Source organism: Piliocolobus tephrosceles, chromosome 14, assembly GCF_002776525.5.
Source record: "Piliocolobus tephrosceles isolate RC106 chromosome 14, ASM277652v3, whole genome shotgun sequence".
NCBI lineage: Eukaryota > Metazoa > Chordata > Mammalia > Primates > Cercopithecidae > Piliocolobus > Piliocolobus tephrosceles.
This window is the reverse complement of record NC_045447.1, coordinates 46,193,904-46,214,509: the sequence shown is the minus strand read 5'-3', so window position 1 is coordinate 46,214,509 and position 20,606 is coordinate 46,193,904. Positions and strand designations below refer to the sequence as shown.

The window sequence follows — 20,606 nt, the reverse complement described above, 5'->3', positions numbered from 1 at the left end:
ACACCTATCTGCTTCCCTCACTGGGCTGCCTTGGGAGCATCTTTGCAGACTTGCGGTACCTGGCACATGGTGGGACTTAGTCAGTACTGGATGGCTAAATGAATGAAATATTGTAGAGGTGGTTGTCTGTTTTTTCTGTCTCTGTTCTTAGACATCGCAAATGTCTAGTGTATAAGGCAGGGAGAAAGAAGATGGAAAGAGGAAGGGTGCAGGTTGGTGCCCCTTTTTTTCTGTATTGCTGTTAACAGGCCAGCAAGTATGCTGGCCACTGTCTACATGCACTGAGAGGGAAAGACATAGGGTAGGGGAAACATAGGACTGGCATCCTATTCAGCCTCTTCTGGCCCCAGGTGAGTCAACACTGGGATTCACACCTAGAAACTGACAAGTATGAATCACTCCTAGGAAGGTGAAGAGGTATTTGTTTTTCTAGGGAAATGCCCCCACTTCCTTTCCATTTCTTTCTTTCTTTCTTTTCTTTTTTTTTGAGATGGAGTTTTGCTCTTGTTGCCCAGGCTGGAGTGCAATGGTGTGATCTCAGCTCACTGCAACCTCTGCCTCCAGGTTCAAGCAATTCTCCTGCCTCAGCCTCCCAAGTAGCAGGGATTACAGGCATGCGCCACCACGCCCCGCTAATTTTTTTGTATTTTTAGTAGAGACAGAGTTTCCCCATATTGGCCAGGCTGGTCTTGTGGACTCCTGACCTTGTCATCCACCCACGTCAACTTCCCAAAGTTCTGGGATTACAGGCATGAGCCATTGTGCCCACCCTTGACCATGTATATTTTCTATGTCCTTTTCCTCGCTTTATACTTCTTAGGACATCTTCATAATCTATTATCTTCCTCTAGAATGTAAGTTCTATGACAGCCCAGATTTTTTTTGTTGTGAGACAGAGTCTCATTCTGTTGCCCAGGCTGGAGTGCAGTGGCACGATCTCAGCTCACTGCAACCTCCACCTCCCGGGTTCAAACAATTCTCCTGCCTCAGCCTCCCAAGTAGCTGAGATTACAGGCACCTGCCACTACACCAGCTAACGTTTGTATTCTTAGTAAACACAGGTTTTCACCATGTTGGCCTGGCTGGTCTTGAACTCCTGACCTCAGGTGATCCACCTGGCTCGGCCTCCCAAAGTACTGGGATTACAGGAGTGAGTCACTGTGCCCGGCCTACATGGGTCTGTTTTGTATACTGCTATATCCCCAGTGCTTAGGACAGTGCCTGGTATACTCAATAATATTTGTTAAGTAAATGAATGAAAAGTCTATTTATTCAAGGAGTACCAATACACTACATATGTGTACTTCTTACCTCTTTCCTGATTTCCAAGCCCACATTCCCTCTTTAAAATTTTGCCATCATCTTAATCTCGGCTTGCCTAGCTGAATTCATTATTATCTCTCTTAGCACTTCAGTAAACTTTAAGTCTTGTTTCTTCTAATGAGAGATCCCAAACATGACTTGTTCTTTTTCACTGTTTTTCCTCCTATATAGTAGGTCTCTAAATCTAGTTGAGTCTATCTCCTAAATCTTGCTCCAGACTCCATCATCCCCTGCTTCTGCTTTAGTTCAGGTATGAATCTTTTACTTGATGCAGAAATCTACCATGCAGTCTCCAATCTATTTTATTCATTGCTACCATTTTGATTCTCACGCTGAAGAGCTTTGCTCAGCTCACTGCTCTCTCAACAAACGTGTGGCTGCCATTTACCTGTTGAACTAAGTAGGCAAAGAATCCGGAATTGGTGACTTAATGTTCTCTGCTCACTTTGACCCCCCTTTCTGAAATGCACACCTTTTCACTGTGAGTTATAACTGCTGTATCCTTCAGAGTACAAATATTATCTTCTCTCTACTTAAGTTCCGAAGAAAAAATAGGGCTAGTGAAGTAGAAATGGTAGTGTATACATACTTTATGCATCCAGAAAGTATAGAAATGTAAATCTTTCTTAGCCAGAAGTAAATTTTTTTCAAAACAATAAATGGACCTGTTATACCATTATCTCTCTCTTTCTTTTTTTTTTTAAATTTTTTGAGAAAGAGTCTTGCTTTGTTACCTAGGCTGGAGTGCAGTGGTACAATCATATTCACTGCAGCCTTGAACTCCTGAAATCCAGTGATCCTCTTGCTGGTGTCTCCTGAGTTAGGGAGCACTATAGGTGAGCAGCACCACCTAGGGCTAATTAAAAAAAATTTTTTTTTTGTAGAGACGAGGCCTCCCTATGTTGCCCAGGCTGGTCTCGAACTTCTGGCCTCAAGCAATTCTCCTATCTTGGTCTCCCAACCCGCTGGGATTACAGGCCTGAGCCATCACACCCATCCTACTCTCTGACTTTTAGTAGAGTTAACTTTTTTTTTTGAGACGGAGTCTCACTCTGTCATCCAGGCTAGAGTGCAAGGGAGTGATCTCGGCTCACTGCAACCTCCGCCTCCCGGGTTCAAGCCATTCTCCTGCCTCAGCGTGATCTCAGCTCACTGCAACCTCCGCCTCCCGGGTTCAAGCCATTCTCCTGCCTTAGCTTGCTGAGTAGCTGGGATTACAGGCACCCGCCACCAGGCCCGGCTACTTTTTTTTGTATTTTTAGTAGAGATGGGGTTTCACTATGTTGGCCAGGCTGGTCTCGAACTCCTGACCTCGTGATCCACCTGCCTTGGCCTCCCAAAGTGCTGGATTACAGGCGTGAGCCACCACATCCGACATTTTTTTTTTAATTTTAATTTTATTTTTTTGAGACAGAGTCTTACTCTGTTGCCCAGGCTACAGTGCAGTGGCATCATCATTGCTCACAGCTGCCTTAACCTCCCAGGCTGAGGCCATTTTCTCACCTCAGCCTCCTAACTAGCTGGGACCACAGATGTGTGCAACTATGTCTGGATAATTTTTTACAATTTTAATTATTTTATTTTTAGACAGGGTCTCACTTTGCAGAGCCTAATAGCTGGCACTACAGTCGTGCACCACCATGCCCAACTTTTTTTTTTGGTTAGAGATGACGATTTACCACGTTGCCCAGAATGGTCTCAAACTGCTGAGCTCAAGCGATCTGACCATCTTGGCCTCCCAAAGTGCTGAGATTACAGGCGAGAGCCATCATGCCTAGTCATTTTATTTTATTTTATTGAGACAAGATCTTGCTCTGTCACCCATGTTGGGAGTACACTGGCACAATCCTGGCTCACCGTAGCCTCGACCTCTCAGGCGCAAGTGATCTCCTATCTCAGCCTCCTGAATAGTTGGAACCACAGGCACGTGCCACCATGCCCAGATAATTTTTTGAGTTTTTGTAGAGACAAGGTCTCACTATGTTGCCCAGGCTCACCTAATTTTTACCAAACTTTTTGTAGAGATGGGGGTCTCATTATGTTGCTTAGATTGATCTTGAACTCCTGGACTCAAGATTCATCATATTCAATTAATAATTCTCTGTCTCCTAATTCCAGCAGACATAGAAAGACACAGAAGGCCAGCGCCCATGGCTCACTCCTATAATCCCAGCAATTTGGGAGATTGCGAGGCTTGAGCCCAGAAGTTTACGATCAGCCTGGGTAACATGATGAGACCCCATCTCTCCATATATATACAATAATAAAAATTATCCAGGCATGGTGGCATGCGCCTGTAGTCCAAGCTACTCAGAAGGCTGAGATGGGAAGATCACTTGAGCCCGACAGGTGGAGGTTGCAGAGCGCCAATATCGCGCCACTGCACTCCAGCCTAGGCGACAGAGCGAGACCCTGTCTCAAAAAAACAAAAAACACCACGAACAGAAACAACAACAACCACCCCCACAGAAGGTAGTGAAGGCTTGGGATTGGATTACCTGGTTTAAACCCATAGAATGTCAGAACTGAAGGAAGAGTCAGAGGTCAACTTTCTTTTTTTTTCTTTTGATACAGAGTCGCGCTCCGTTGCCCTCCTGGAGTGCAGTGGCGCGATCACAGCTACCGCAGCCTCGACCTCCCAGGCTCAAGCGATCCTCCTGCCTTGGCCTCTTAAAGTGCTGGAATTACAGGCGTGAGCCACTGCGCCCGGCCTAGAGGTCACCTTTCAACTTAGTCCTCAATCCATGGGAAAAGGGAGGCCCAGAAGGGGTATGAGTTGTATCAGGTGGCTGACCCTGAACAGAAGCTAGACGTCTTAATTCCCAAGTAGGACTCGCTGCTAACTCTTTGGGCATCCCTTCGCGATTCAAGGCTCTTGGGTTTCCCGCTTTGGTCGCCTCGCCAAACCCAAGTCTTACACTCTTGGTGACCCCCTCCTTTCCTCCTTCCCCTTAGGGTCAGCAAGGTTTACTCATTCCAATTGCAATGCTCCAGGTTGCCGGAGTAGCTCCTCGCTAGAAGGGAGATTAGCTACGTCACCATCGGCTCCTCCCATTGGTCCGGGCGTGTGGAGCGCGGCGCCATGACGTCAGACGCCCAAAGGGGTGGGGCGGTGAGGGGAAGGAGGAGGGAAGTAGGACTTCAACATGGCGGCTGCGGCACTGGCGGTGGCTACGGTGACGGCCTGGCCCGGAGCGGGCAGAGTTGGAGGTGGTGGCGTTCGCTCTCCCTAGGGGCCGTCGGGAGCTCAGCGGGGACCGAGCCTCGGAGGCCGGCCGGTGCCAGCACCTTTCGGCTTCTGGGACGGCGGCAGCGGCGGCGTTCAGGTGAGGGGGGCCTCCCTTTGGGGGAGGGGGAAGAGGGGCGGAGTTGGGGGAGGGGGGCCGGTACTGGGAGACTAGGAAACGGGCTGGGGGGCCGAGCAAGGTGAAAGGCGCCGGAGCTAGTAGGTGGGAGGGAAAAGTGGCCGGAGAGCCGCGATTTGGGGAGGATTCTGGGAGAAGGGTCGGAGTGAGGGGACCGGAGTTGAAGGGGCGGAGGGTAAACGGGATGCGGGAAAATGAGTTCGGATTAAGGAGACTAATACCCTACTGGAAGACAGGCATAGTAGACTTATGTCGGGCTGGATTGAGAGCTCGGTGGGAACTAGAGGATGTCAGGGAGGGGGACCCAGGTTTTAGTAAAGAAGGTGAGTGGTGGGGAGTTTAGGGTGAGCTGGGGACGTGCGGTGTAGATTGAGTTCTCCCTGAGGCAGTGAGATTGGGGAGAAAGGGTGGAGACTAGACCAGAGTTGAGTGATTTTTGGGGATATCTTTGGCTTTGTCTGGTCTTCTCCAGGTATGTTTATCCGCCTTTTTTGTTTCTTGGGTGGAGGCTTACCTATACAGTCCACCTGGGCCTCAGGAACCGCCCCAGTCTTTCTTGTGGAACGTCAGGTTCATTTATTTGAGCTATATCAGTGATCTTTGACCTTTGTTGCCAAATGTGTTTCCAGACTAGCGTGTTAAAAGTGTGGTTGGGCATAAAAATACGTTTTATGTTAAACTGAAATAAAATATTGATACTTTTTAGTCACCATTCAGTGTTGCGAAACCAGATTTGGTAATTTGGTTAAGTATTATATATGTTCTATTGTAACTTTACTCGTTAGTGCTTTGTCTTTTCAGTTATTAGCATTTGAGAATTTGATTAGATATGGTGGATGTTTTCCTTTTTAATTTTGTCAGATTTGATGGTGGGGAAAAAGAAGATACTTTTTTCTTAGAAAGAAGATAGTTCTTTCTAGTTAATGTCCCAACCTAGTTAAACTAAAAGTTTCCGTATTGGCCGGGCGCTGTGGCTCACGCCTGAAATCCCAGCACTTTGGGAGGCCTAGGCGGGCGGATCACGAGGTCAGGAGTTCAAGACCAGCCTGACCAACATGATGAAACTCCGTCTCTCCTAAAAACACAAAAAGCCAGCCGGGCGTGGTGGCAGGCGCCTGTAATCCCAGTTACTCTGGTGGCTGAGGCAGGAGAATGGCTTGAACCTGGGAGGCGGAGGTTGCAGTGAGCGGAGATCGTGCCATTTGCACTCCAGCCTGGACGACAACGTGAGACTCCGACTCAAAAAAAAAAGTTTCGTATTATGGCAAAGAATGTGAAATATCTCGTCTTAAAATAATTACATTGTCCGCATTAACTTACTATAAGTGATATTTTATTAGTTTAACTTTTGTTTCTAGTTTGTTCTATTAATTCATTGTGTTTATTGAATACCTACTGTGTGTTGCATTAATAACAATCATGATTATTATGGAGATGTGAAACTTAATGTTTCTTTAGTCAGTGACCATCGCTGTCATTGCACAGCAGATAACTTTGCTAACCTGCTAGGACCTTATTGGAAAAAAAACTTTTTTGTTTGTTTCTTTTTATTTTTTTCTAGAGGGAGTCTCGGTCTGTTGCCCAGGCTGGAGTGCAGTGGCGCCATCTTGGCTCACTGCAACCTCCGCCTCCTGGGTTCAAGTGACTGTCTTGCTTCAGCCTCCCGAGTAGCTGAGATTATAGACACTTGTCACTACGGCTGGCTAATTTTTGTATTTTAGTTGAGACGGGGTTTCACCATGTTGGTCAGGCTGGTCTCGAACTTCTGACCTCAAATGATCCTCTGGCCTTGGCCTCCCAAAGTGCTGGGATTACAGGCGCCCGGCCTGTGTGTGTGTTTTTTTTTAAAGAAGGCAAAAGAAAAAAAATTAAACTCTGTAAATATAAAAACTTCTTCAATTTCTCTTTCGTTTAGTGTTTAAGACTGATTTCCTAATCATGGCATTTCTTCTGTGTATCTGAAAGATTTTTTCACTTTGATTTTGAAGAAGACAGTAACAGTATTCTGAAAAGATAACAGTAGATCTGTAGACAAGTCTCATCAATGATTGTTAGTGTATTTTTTAATGAAAAAAATTTTTTTTGTAGAGTTGGGGTCTCCTTATGTTGCCCAGTCTGATTTTGAACTCCTGAGCTCAAGTGATCCTCCCACCGCAGCCTCCCAAACTGCTGGGAGGCATGAGCTGCTAGTGCACGTATTTTTGACTGGCAAATGTCACATTATCTTGCGTATCTTTTAACTATGGTATTTAAGGATCCCTGACGTTTATGTATGTATGTATGTATTTATTCATTTTTTGAGACCCAGCCTTGCACTGTTGCCCAGGCTGGAGTGCTGTGGCGTGATCTCAGCTCACTGCAACCTCTATTTCCCAGGTTCAAGCGATTCTCCTGCCTCTGCCTCCCAAGTAGCTGGGATTACAGGCAGCCACCACCACGCCCAGCTAATTTTTATAGTTTTAGTAGCGATGGGGTTTCACAACATTGCCCAGGCTGGTCTCGAACTCCTGACCTCAAATGACCTACCCGCTTTGGCCTCCCAAAGTGCTGTGATTACAGGTGTGAGCCACCACGCCGAGCTGGATCCCTGACGTTTAATTCAGTGACCAAAATTTTTACCGAATATTTTCAGCATTATAATTGAAATATCATAGCCCTGAGTGTAAATGCCAATGTTACAAGTTTTTCCTGTTCTTTAATTATATTATTGAATGTATTGAGATTTTTCAAATGTAGATTAAGAGTAATCTTTTTTCTTACAGATTCATTAAAAATATTTATTAATCATTAATCAGGTGGGTTTTTTTTTAGACAGTCTTTCTCAAGAAATGCAAAAGATAATACAGAGTGCCTTAAAACGTTAAATAAACTTTTTTTCTAACAATTAAAAAGAAAAAACCTCGAACTGAAAAGAATCTTAGAAATCACCTGGGTTTAGTTTCCCATACAGAATGGGAATCCCTGCTTCTATACCAAAACAAATGAAAATCCATCCTCTTCCAGATTTCTAAGGAAATAATAGGATTTTTCAGAATTAATTTTTTCTGTTTTGAAACGGAGCTTCTTCGCTCTTGTTGTCCAAGTTGGAGTGCAGTGGCGCCATCTTAGCTCACTGCAACCACCACCTCCCAAGTTCAAGTGATTCTCCTGCCCCAGCCTCCTGAGTAGCTAGAATTACAGGCATGTGCCACCACGCCCGGCTAATTTTGTGTTTTTAGTAGAGACAGGGTTTCTCCATGTTGATCAGGCTGGTCTTGGACTCCCCAACTCAGGTGATCCACCTGCTTCAGCCTCCCAGAGTGCTGGGATTACAGGCGTGAGATACCGCTCCCGGCCCAGAATTTCTTATAGGAAAAGTATGTTCAATTAGAAAAAAGAAGCAAGCAGAGTAGTGCTCTTCCAACCTGTAACATGCAGTGTCCTGTAACATTAGAAAATAACTTGAAGGTAACAGTAATATTTTCCTATGAATTGAGAGTAACAGTTTCAGGTTTTAGAAATTTTAGTTGAAAGTAGCAAGATTCACAGAGGAAAGGATGCTGACTCTAGGTATATACTAGTGAGCCAGAATTGTTAAACACTTTTTTTCCTTTTTTTTTTTTTTAAACAGAGTCTCGCTGTGTCGCCAGGCTGGAGTGCAGTGGCACAATCTCGGCTCACTGCAACCTCCACCTCCCGGGTTCAAGCGATTCTCCTGCCTCAGCCTCCCAAGTAGCTGGGACTACAGATGGTGCGCCACCGCGTCCGGCTAATTTTTGTATTTTTAGTAGAGATAGGGTTTCATCATGTTGGCCAGGATGGTCTTGATCTCTTGACCTCGTGATCCACCTGCCTTGGCCTCCCAAAGTGCTGGGATTACAGGCGTGAGCCACCGCGCCCAGCCAATCCTTTTTTTTGAGATGAAGTTTCACTCTTATCCCCCAGATTGGAGTGCAATGGCGCGATCTCGGCTCACTGCAACCTCTACCTTCCGAGTTCAAGTGATTCTCCTGCATTAGCCTCTCTAGTAGCTGGGATTACAGGTGCTTGCCACCATGCCTGGCTAATTTTTGTATTTTTAGTAGAGATGGGGGTTTCACCATGTTGGCCAGGCTGGTCTCGAACTCCTGACCTCAGGTGATCTGCCTACCTCGGCCTCCCAAAGTGCTGGGATTACAGACGTGAGCCACCACACCCGGCCCTGTTAAATACTTGGCCAGGTGCAGTGACTCATGCCTGTAGTTCCAGCACTTTGGAAATGCCAGGCGGGCGGATTGCTTGAGCCCAGAAATTCAAGACCAGCTTGGACAACACAGTGAGACCCATCTCTACAAAAATTACATAAAAATTAGCTGGGGTTGGTGGTTCATGCCTATAGTCCCAGCTACACGGGATGTTGAGGTGGGAGGATCACCTGAGCTGAGGAGCTTGAGGCTGCAGTGAGCCGAGATCATGCCCCTGCACTCTAGCCTGGGCAACAGAGCAAAACCCTACCTCAGAAGAAATAATCTTGGCCGAGCACTGTGAGTCATCCCTGTCATCCTGGCACTTCGGGAGGCCCAGGCGGGTGGATCACCTGAGGTCAGGATTTTGAGACCAGCTTGGCCAACGTGGTGAAACCCCATCTCTACTAAAAATACAAAATTAGCTGGGTGTGGTGGCGGTGCCTGTAATCCCAGCTACTCGGGAGGCTAAGGCAGGAGAATCACTTGAACCTGGGAGGCAGAGGTTGCAGTGAGCCGAGATCATGCCACTGCACTCCAGCCTGGGCGACAGAACGAGTCTCTGTCTCAAAAAAAAAAAAAAACACAAAAAACCCCAGAAAAACTCAGTTCTCACACTTGAATTAGGTAGGTAGGTTGTGATGTGCGTGTTTTTTATGTACCGAGGAAACTGAGGATCACAGAGGTTGTGTAACCTAACTAAAGTTACAGCTAGGTAGAGTGAATTTGAACTGAAATCTGTCCAATCTCAATGCCTATGCTGCATTCTTTTATGCCATTTTGCCCCTCTTAGGTGGCCACTGGACCTTTCCAATTCCTACAAGGTATAAGCACTAGTTTTAAAGTAATACCAGTGTGAACTGCTTGTTTTCATTGAAATAATAGTGTAACAGGAATGATAAATGGTTCATTAAAATTTTAGTCACATTATGTCATCAGTATTCTAAGAGGAAATGAATACCTGATTATTTTGTACTTCACAAAATAAACTGGATAAACTGGATAAATGGCTGAAAGTTTCTTTTTTATATTGCTGAGTCAGATTGGATCTGGTTCATTAAGGGCCAAAATTTGTATTTGGCAGTAATCCTCATGTGTTCTCAGAATGCTTGATTGGTCATTATCAGTTGCTTAATGCTTACCAAACACTTCCAGTGTTTGAGTCACTGAATTGGCTCATGGTAATTGTAAATCTTGTGGTTACTGAGTCAAGAGCCAGCAGTGTGTGTTTTGGCTGCTTCACTTCCTCCCCAACACTTGATATTGTCAGACTTTAATTTTTTTTTTCTAATCTGGTGGGTTTGAAATTGTTTGAAATGGTGTTTTTTATCAGCATTTCCTGAACCTGGTCATCTTTTCATATATATTCATTAGTCATTTGTGCTTCTGCGAAGTGTATATTCAATTTTGTTGCCTATATTTTTTTTTGGTTGTTTCTCTTTTTCTGATTCATTTTTAAGAGTTCTTTATATATTCTGGATACTAATTATTTGTTAATTTATAGGTTGCAAATATCCTTTCCCAATTTATGACTTGACTTTTTCATCTCTTCATAGTCTTCTGGTGAGAAAAGCTCATAATTTTTAATGAACTGAATTTTTCAGTCTTTCATGGTTTGTGTGTGTGTTTTTTTTTTTTTTTTGAGACGGAGTTTTGCTCTTATTGCTCATGCTAGAGTACAATGGCATGGTCTTGGCTCACTGCAGCCTCTGCCTCTCAGGTTCAAGCAATTTTCCTGTCTCAGCCTCCCGAATAGCTGGGATTACAGGCACCCACCACCACGCCCAGCTAATTTCTGTATTTTTGGTAGAAACGGGGTTTCATCATATTGGTCAGGCTGGTCTTGAACTCCTTACCTCAGGTGATCCACCCGCCATGGCTTCCCAAATTGCTGGGATTACAGGTGTGAGCCACTGCACCCGGCCGGTTTGTGCTTGTATCAAATTTGGGAAATCCTTTGCTGCCAGGCATGCTGTTTTAATAAATACAGTAGTATACCTATCTATAATGTGGTATCTCATCTGACGTTTAGTTGCAATGTCTGCTTGATGACAAAGGCAGACTTCTTAAAAGTTGCTTTCTTGTTATCTTTGGAGTTATAGGGCCGCAGGGTTTTAAAAGGAGGCTGGATTGTGCTTTACATGTCGGTTTCATACATTGTTGAAAACTGAGACACCAACAGATTTATGAATGAGATGTGCATCTTATTAAATGTTAATATGATTTGATAATGAGCCCTTTCTCGTGTGGACAGTATTATATACAATTGATAGTGTGTCGCTCAGTCTAAGGTGTTAGCACTTTCACTAAAATATATTCAAATTTTTTTTGATGTCTAGTTTTTACAGTATTGGGCTTTATCAAGAATAGTTGTGAATTGTGGAAGAGCTGATATGGAAACATCTTAAAAGAACATATTTTGCTTTTCTTTTTTTTTTTTTAAACTCTGTTCAGTTCCTTGGACTTGTGTGTTTCCTATCTTATCAAGAATAATTGTGGATTGTGGAAGAGTTGATATGGAAACATCTTAGAAGAATGTTTTTTGCTTTTTTTTTTTTTTAAAAAAAAAAGAAACTGTCCAGTTCCTTGGGCTCGTGTGTCTCCTACTTACCATTAAACCCTTATGACTTAAGTTATATGTATAAATACATATATACATCTTGGTGACATTGATTTTTCTATGTTGTGTATTAAAGCTGCTAAAAAACATGTTTTCTTTTTTCCGTGAGAAGATTAGTGAGTACTTTGACTTTAGGAATTGTTCTTCTAAGGAGTCGAATATTTGATCTGGGCAAGGATCACACTGAAATATAAAACATCTCCTGAGTAATGTGCGTTCACTAAAAAAAAAAAAAAATGAATTATAAAACAACCACCAGATTAAAAATACACTACAAATACTGTTTAGTGATATATAGTATACCTTTGACATTTATGAAAGGCATGCTCTTAGATCATTGGGAATCCTTACTTATGTAAATACCATAGTTTAAAGTGTCCCTCATGAAATACAGAAAAGTGTAACAGGAAATTTTTAGTTACCATTAGATTTGATGGGTAAATAGAAGAGAGCAACAAAGTTAAACGATTTGAATGCTAATCTTAGTCTTTAGCTTTTTTTTTTTTTTAAAGAAATGGGATCTTGCCCTGTTACCAAGGTTGGTCTTAAATGCCTGGCCTCAAGTGATTCTTGAGCTTCGGCCTCCCCAAGTGCTGGGATTACAGACATGAACCACCATGCCTGGCACTTTCAGCTACCTTTTAACTCCCTGCCTTCTTTGTTGTTACTACCACTGGCCTGTTCCCAACCTCTGTTAATAACCTATTGGAGACTCAAGATTAGGCCATTTTGGGCCAGGTGTGGTGGCTCACACCTGTAATCCCAGCACTTTGGGAGGCTAAGGCATGCAGACCACCTGAGGTCAGGAGTTTGAGATCAGCCTGGCCAACATGGTGAAACCCTGTCTCTACTTAAAACACAAAAACTAGCTAGGCATGGTGGTGGATTCCTGTAATCCCAGCTACTCAGGAGGCTGAGGCAGGAGAATTGCTTGAAGCCGAGAGGCAGAGGTTCGGTGAGCCAAGATCACAAGATCACACCATTGCATTCCAGCCTGGGCGACAAGAGAGAAACTCCATCTCAAAAAAAAAAAATAATAATAAAAAAGATTAGGCTGGCTTTGCCTGTCTTTTGCTTTATCTCATCATCATGGTCTTGGTCACAGGTGGGGTTTGCAGCCTTATTGGTAAGAATGGAATCTTCCTAATCCTAAAATCTTTCTATAGTTTGGGAGTGTTAACATTTACTTCAGTAGTTTCACAGGGAAGGATATGGGCAGTAACTTCCCCATTTCTTTCTTCTAGTAGGTCATTATATATATATTTTTATTTTATTTTAAAGACAGAGTCTCGCTCTGTCGCCTAGCTTGGAGTGTGGCATAATCTTGACTCATTGCAACCTCTGTCTCCAGGGTTCAAGAGATTGTCTCGGCCGATCGTTGTGTCTTATAGCACACCTTATGAGAGAAGTGATCTGGCTCCATGGGTGGAATTCAAGGGCAAATGGTCAGCCAAATTAAAAATTACTGTTGGAGCAGACTTTAGGGGTAGTTTGTGAACTTTCAAAATTGGAAATATTTAATTATTATTATTATTTTTTGAGACGGAATTTTGCTCTTGTTGCCCAGGCTGGAGTGCAATGGCGCAATCTTGGCTCACCGCACCCTCCGCCTCCTGGGATCAAGCAGTTCTCCTGCCTCAACCTCCTGAGTAGCTGGGATTACAGGCATGCTCCACCATGCCCGGCTAATTTTGTATTTTTAATAGGCACGGGGCTTCTCCATGTTGGTCTAGCTGGACTTGAATTCCCGACCTCAGGTGATCCACCCACCTCAGCTCCCAAAGTGCTGGGATTACAGACATGAACCACTGTGCCTAGCCAGAAATATTTCATTTTTTCATCAAAGGTTTACTGTATTTCTGAGATATTCTAGCAAAAGGAAACAAACTTAACAACTTTTGTTTTCTGAAAATACTTTCGCAGAAATAGGAGGGAGAGGATCAGGAAAAATTACTAACGGGTACTAGGCTTAATACCTGGGTGACGAAATAATCTGTACAAGAAACCCCCATGACACAAGTTTACCTGTGTAACAAACCTTCACATGTACGCCTAAACTTAAAAGTTAAAAAAACTTTATATTAAAATCTTAAACAAAAATCATGGAAGGTCTTTAATTGTTTATGTCCTGTCCTATCTGTTTTCTTGAAGAGGAAATATTAGCTAGTTCTTGTAATTTATTTGTTTATTTATTTTTTGAGACAGAGTCTTGCTCTATCACCCAGGCTGAAGTACAGTGGTGTGGTCTCGGCTCACTGCAACCTCTGCCTCCTGGGTTCAAGCGATTCTCCTGCCTCAGCCTCCTGAGTAGCTGGGATTACAGGCCCTCACCACCAAGCCTGGCTAATTTTTTGTATTTTTAGTGGAGATGGGGTTTCACCATGTTGGCCAGGCTGGTCTCGAACTCTTCATCTCAGGGGATCCACCTTCCTCATCCTCCCAAAGTGCTGGGATTACAGACTTGAGCCACCATGCCCCGCAGTTCTTGTAATTTAATAGTGAATCTTTTTTCCTTTCTGTCTTTTCTTTTCTTTTCTTTCTTTTTTTTTTTTTTTTTTGAGACAGGGTCTTGCTCTGTTGCCCAGGCTGAAGTGCAGTGATGCAGTCACAGTTCACTACACCCTTGACTTCCCCGGTTCAGCCTCCTAAGTAGTTGGGACTGCGGCCTCATGCCACCATGGCCAGCTCTTTTTTTTTTTTTTATTTTTCGTAGAGATGGGGTTTTGTCATGTTGCACAGGCTGGTCTCCAACTCCAAAGTTCAAGTGATCCACCTGCCTCAGCCTCCCAAAGTGTTGGGATTACAGGCGTGAGTCACAGTGCCCAGCCTGCTTTGGATATATTATTGGCATTATATTTAGTGGAAGAGTATATATATTAGGGTAATGGAGATTTATTTCATTTAGTAGTGTAAGAAATTATGTTTAGGTGCAGTTCTAATTTGAGACATTCTGTATCTGCCCTGTCTGATATGTCTCCAACATTGACAATGGAGATATAAAATATTTCCATCAGTGTAGAAAGTTCTGTTGGACAGCACTGTTTTAGATCAGTGATTCTCAGAGTTTTAGTGTGTGTATGGATAACCTGGATGTATTATTAAAATGTAGATTCTGAGTCAGTAGCTCTGGTGTGGGCTTGAGAGTGTATTTATTTATTATTCTCAGTATGTTCACTGGTCTGAAATTTCTGGCCTCAAGCAGTCCTCCCACCGTGGCCTCCTAAAGCACCAGGATTGTGGGTGTGATTCACTGTGCCTGGCCTGTGTAAACTTTTAAAATAGTGTCTTTAGCCATGAGAGATTATATTGTAATGGCAGAACTCTGGACAGTGAGTTGAAAGATCGAAAGTTGTAGTTTACTTTTTCCACCATCTTGAAGCTTTTAGAGGCCTGTTGGGAATAGGACTTCTAAAAGGCAAATGTGTCTGCAAGGCTGTGGTCCAAGGCCATTTTATGTTTGCTAAAAGTAGGGTCTCTAGAATCAAAGAGAGCACATAACTGTTTTTAAATTGAAGGTGTTTATGCCTGAGATGAAACTGAATTCTATTTGGGCAAGAGATTTGTGCTTATGTATACAAAGCAAAGAACAACACAGGGACTCCTGGTGGCAAACCAAACAAAACCAGAGTAATCTGTGGAAAGGTAATTTGCACCCATGGAAACAGACATGGTCCGTGCCAAATTCCAAAGGAATCTTCCTGCTAATACCATTGGACACAGAATTCACATGATGTTGTACCCCTCAAGGATTTAAACTAATGAAAAGTAAAAGTGGATTTGCGAACAAAAAGAGTCCTAGTTCAGCTTTCCTATTTAAAAACCAACCTCTCTCAGCCTTGGACTTTTTTTTTTTAATTTTAATTTTTTTTAATTAAAAAAGTTTTTTTTAGTGACGGGGTTTTGCTGTGTTGCCCAGCTTAGTCTCTAATTCCTGACCTCAAGTGATCCTCCCACCATGGCCTCCTAAAGTGCTGGGATTACAGGCATGAGCCATGGTCCCCGGCCTGTATAAACTTTTTAAATAGTGTGTTTTGCTATGAGAGCTTGTATTGTAATGGCAGAACTGTGGACAATGAGTTGAAAGATCTAAAGTTCAGGCCAGGCATGGTGGCTCATGCCTGTAATCCCAGCACTTTGAAGGCTGAGGTGGGCAGATCATGAGGTCAGGAGTGTGAGACCAGCCTGACCAATATGGTGAAACCCCGTCTCTACTAAAAATACAAAAATTAGCCAGGTGTGGTGGTACATGCCTGTAATCCCAGCTACTCAGGAGGCTGAGGCAGGAGAATCACTTGAACCCAGGAGGTGGAGGTTGCAGTGAGCTGAGGTCAGGCCACTGCACTCCATCCTGGGCTGGAACAAGACTCCATCTCAAAAAAAAAAAAAAAAAAAGATCTGAAGTTCTAGTTCAACTTTCCAATTTAAAAAGCAACCTCTCTCAGCCTTGAACTCTTATTTTTCAATTTTCTTTAGAGGTGGGGGTCTTGCTATGTTGCCCAGTTTGGTCTCAAACTCCTGGCCTCAAGCGATTGTCCCACCTTGGCTTCCCAAAGTGCTAGAATTATAGGCATGAGCCACCAAGCCTGGCTAATGTATTTTTTTTAAATCACAAGTTCATAATGATATTTATTATTTGTTTAACTTTTAGCCGCTGCAAAGAAATATATTTGTAATTTAGATTTTAGAATTATAGGACTTTAAATATTTTGCCTTTCCTCTTTTATATAAAAATATTAGTTCTTTACAACTGTAATTACTTATTTTCTATATTGAACTCATGTAAAAAGGGTTTTAAAATAGTAATACTGCTATTATAGCTAATAAGTACAATCTAAAATCTTTGCTGTTCTTTATGTTCTTAAAATAGTGTGTAAGAGAGGGCCAGGCGCAGTGGCCCACATCTGTAATTCCCAGAACTTTGGGAGGCGAGGCAGGCAGATTACTTGAGGTCAGGAGTTTGAGAACAGCCTGGCCAATATGGCAAAACCCCATCTCTCTACTAAAAATACAAAAAATTAGCCAGGCGTGGTGGTATGCACCTGTAATCCCAGTTACTCAGGAGGCTGAGACAGGAGGATCACTTGAACCCAGGAGGTAGAGGTTGCAGTGAGCTAAGGTCACGCCACCGCACTCCAGCCTGGGTGACAGAGTAAGACTCTGTCTCAAAAAAATAAAAATAAAAATAATAAAATAAAAATATTGTGTAGGGGAAATTCTCAGACCACATTCCTCCTCCACTCTGACACCACCACAACAATAATCAACATAGAACACATCTGTGACCAAAAGTGTGGGGGTTTTTCCCCTGTGCACCAAGCAGTGGACACCAGCTGGGTGTTCTCCAATTCAATTCAGGTTGGGGACTCAGTCTTCAAGACTGCCCGCACACCCCTGGACACCAGTTTCCTGTCTGGGGCTCTGTATCTTATGACCCACTGTCTTCATGTTGGTGTTCCCACAATCTACTCTTTGGGTTTAGTTAATTTGCTGGAGCATCTCACAGAACTCAGGGAAACACTGAAATTTATTTGTTTATTCTGAAGGATCTTACAAAGGATATCGATGAAGGGAAGCATAGAGCAAGGTATGGGGAAAGAGGTGTGGAGCTTCTCTACCCTTCTTGGGTGCCACCATCCAGGAACCTCCAGGTGTTCAGCTCTCCAGAAGCTCTCTGAACCCAGTCCTCTTGGGCTTTTGTGGAAGCTTCATGATGTCAGCATGCCTTCTCTCAGGGTATAGGGCAGTCCCCTCGCTGGGGTGGGTGTTAAGACCCATAGTGAGAAAGGTGGGGAAAGATTATAGTTCTTTCTTGGGGCAGGTGAAAGTAGGGCAGAGGGAGAGGTTTTGTTTCCTGAGACCTGCCCCTGAGACCTAACACACCCAATATTCTATCAGAAGACTGTTACTAGGGCTGTGGGAATTATGAACCAGGAACAGTGGATGAAAACCAATATATGTCATAACACTACAAATATATTTTACTGATGTATACAATTAGAGTACTGAGTTCTAAAGTCACTTCAAATAATTATATCCTCTAGTCATTTTACTAATTTTATGTACAGTTAGGTTTATCTGTTTCATTTTTTATTCATTTTGAGGGCTAAAAATTATATTGCTAAGAATATGTAATAGCTATTTTGAGAAGTTAGAATACAGAGATGTATAAAAAGAAAATAAAAATTTTCTTTAAGCCACCATTGGAAATATCCGATGTTAGAATATTTGTATAAAATATTTGTGGAGCTCACATTTATTGAAAACATTATGCCATGTGTTCAGATTGTTCTGAGCACTTTGTATGCATTATCTCATTTGATCCTTACAATAACTTTATGAGATAGTTGCTATTATGCCTATTTTATTTTTCTTTTTTAAGCCAGTCAAATTTAGCGGTGGGGGATTGTATACCAACGTTAGTAACACTGCTGTGAATAAGTTCTGATGAGCCACTACCAGTGGACCAGCCTATTATTCGCATTTTATTGATTAAAACTCAGATGTTAATTTGTGCAAGGGATACGTAACCTAGTAAGTTGCAGAACTGAGACTTGACCCCTGACATTTCTTACTCAAACTTACTTTATTCATCCCTGTATATTTTTATCTTTTTTTCTGTGCGTATACATACACAGATTTTTTTTTCTTTTGTCTTTTCACTAGTAGATTCAGAAGAGAACAGAGGTCTTTTTAAATGTATTTCATACATTCAGTTAAGTTTTTTTTTTTTCTCTTAACAGTGTCTTATAAGAAGTTTTTGGTTTCGTTGAAGTCCCCTTTAGTTTTTCCTTTATGGTTTGTGCTTTTGTTGTTATATCTAAGAATTTTTGCCTAATCTAAGGTCAGGAAGATGTTCTCTTTTTGTTTTTTTTTTTTTTTTGAGGCGGAGTCTTGCTCTGTCGCCCGGACTGGAGTGCAGTGGCCGGATCTCAGCTCACTGCAAGCTCCTCCTCCCGGGTTTACACCATTCTCCTGCCTCAGCCTCCCGAGTAGCTGGGACTACAGGCGCCCGCCACCTCGCCCAGCTAGTTTTTGTATTTTTAGTAGAGACGGGGTTTCACCGTGTTAGCCAGGATGGTCTTGATCTCCTGACGTCGTGATCCGCCCGTCTCAGCCTCCCAAAGTGCTGGGATTACAGGCTTGAGCCACCGTGCCCGGCCAGATGTTCTCTTTTTGAAGTTTTATACTTTTAGGTTTGACTTTTTTGTCTATGATTAGTTTTGACTTAATTATGTATGATGTCATGTGGACGGAAGATTTTTTTTGTTTGCACATAGATATCTATTTTAGCACTTTTTGTTGAAAAGTTTACCCTTTCTAAAATATTTTTTCCGTATTTATATTTGGACCTGTTCTATTCTATTGATGTATTTGTCTATCTTTATGCCAATATCACACTATCTTGATAATCATAGCTGTATAATAAATTTTGAAATCAGAAAAGAAAGTTTCTCAAAGTTGTAAGATTGTAGGTCCTTTGGATTTCTATACAAATTTTTTGCTGTGTGTGTGTGTTTTTGTTTGTTTGTTTGTTTTTTTGAGATAGAGTCTCACTATGTTGCCTAGGCTGGCCTCCAACTTTTGGGCTCAAGTGATCCTTCCACCTCAGTCTCCTGAGTAGCTGCAACTACACAAACATGCTACCATGTCTGGCTCCATGTGATTTTTAAAATTAGTTTGCCAAGTTTCTATAAAAAGCTGCTGGCTTTTAATTTATTTATTAATTATTATTTTGAGACCAGGTCTTGCTCTGACCCCTAGGCTGGAGTGCAGTGATGTGGTCATGGCTCACTGCAGTCTCGACCTCTCAGGCTGAAGTTTATCCTCCTACCTCAGCCTCTTGAGTAGCTGGGACCATAAGTGTGTGCCAATAAGCTTGGCTAATTAGAAAATTTTTTTTTTTTTGGAGACGGAATTTCACTCTTATTGCCCAGGCTGGAGTGCAATGGCGTGATCTCGGCTCACTGCAACCTCCGCCTCCGGGGTTCAAGCGATTCTCCTGCCTCAGCCTCCCGATTAGCTGGGATTACAGGTGTGCACCACCACGCCCAGCTAATTTTTTGTATTTTTAGTAGAGATAAGGTTTTACTGTGTTGACCAGGCTGGTTTCGAACTCGTGACCTCAGGTGATCTGCCCTACTCAGCCTCCCAAAGTGCTGGGATTACAGGCGTGAGCCATGGCGCCTGGCCTAAAAAATTTTTTTTAATATAGATGGGGTCTCACTATGTTGCCCCGGCTGATCTTGAACTTTTGGCCTCAAATGATCCTCCTGTCTCAGCCTCCCAAAGCACTGGGATTACAAGTGTGAGCCATCATACCCAGCTTCACTGATTCTTCAGCTTGATTGAGTCTGCTGTTGAAGTTTTCTATTGAATTATTTGGTTCACTCATTATATTCTTCAACTCTAAGATTTGGTTTTTATTATTTGTTTCTTTGTTTTCATTTTGTTCATGTATTGTCTTTCTAATATTGTTATTTGTGTGTGTGTGTGTGTGTGTGTGTTTAATTGAGACGGAGTCTCACTCTGTCACCCATGCTGGAGAGCAGTGACAATCTCGGCTCACTGCAACCTCCACCTCCTGGGTTCAAGTGATTCTCCCGCCTCAGCCTCCTGAGTAGCTGGGACTACAGGTGTGTGCCACCACACCCGGCTAATTTTTGTATTTTTAGTAGAGACGGGGTTTCACTATGTTGGCCAGGCTGGCCTTGAACTCTTGACCTTGTGATCCACCTGCCTTGGCCTCCCAAAGTGCTGGAATTACAGTCGTGAGCCACTGTGCTTGGCCGGTTATTTGTGTTTTATTGTAGTTCACGGACCTTCTTTAAGAGGATTATTTATTTATTTATTTTAATTTTTATTAAATTTTTTTTTTCTTTTATAGAGACGGATTTCACTATGTTGTGACTGGTCTCCAACTGACTGGGCTCAAGCAGTGAGTCTGCCTTGGCCTCCGAAAGTACTGAGTTTACAAGTGAGAGCCATTGCACCTGGCCAAGAGGATTATTCTGAATTCTTTTTCAGTCAGTTCTATAGATCTGCATTTCTTTAGGGTTGTTTTTTGGCATTTTATTCATTTTCTTTTATGGTATCATG

At 42.8% G+C, this 20,606-nt stretch overlaps 1 protein-coding gene across 6 annotated transcripts in view; it reads left to right on the top strand.

Moving 5' to 3' along the window:
- The first annotated feature begins 4,413 nt into the window (after positions 1-4,413).
- The window catches only part of UBAP1 (ubiquitin associated protein 1), a 77,072-nt gene continuing 60,879 nt past the window's right edge, over positions 4,414-20,606 (top strand). For 2 of the 6 annotated variants that reach the window (XM_031933991.1, XM_026456180.1), the window contains exon 1: positions 4,420-4,649. The gene's annotated coding sequence lies outside the window, so the exon portion shown is untranslated. Of the gene's footprint in view, positions 4,650-20,606 lie in introns of all 6 variants that reach the window. The other 4 variants (XM_026456181.1, XM_026456178.1, XM_026456177.1 and 1 more) reach the window with 3 other exon arrangements.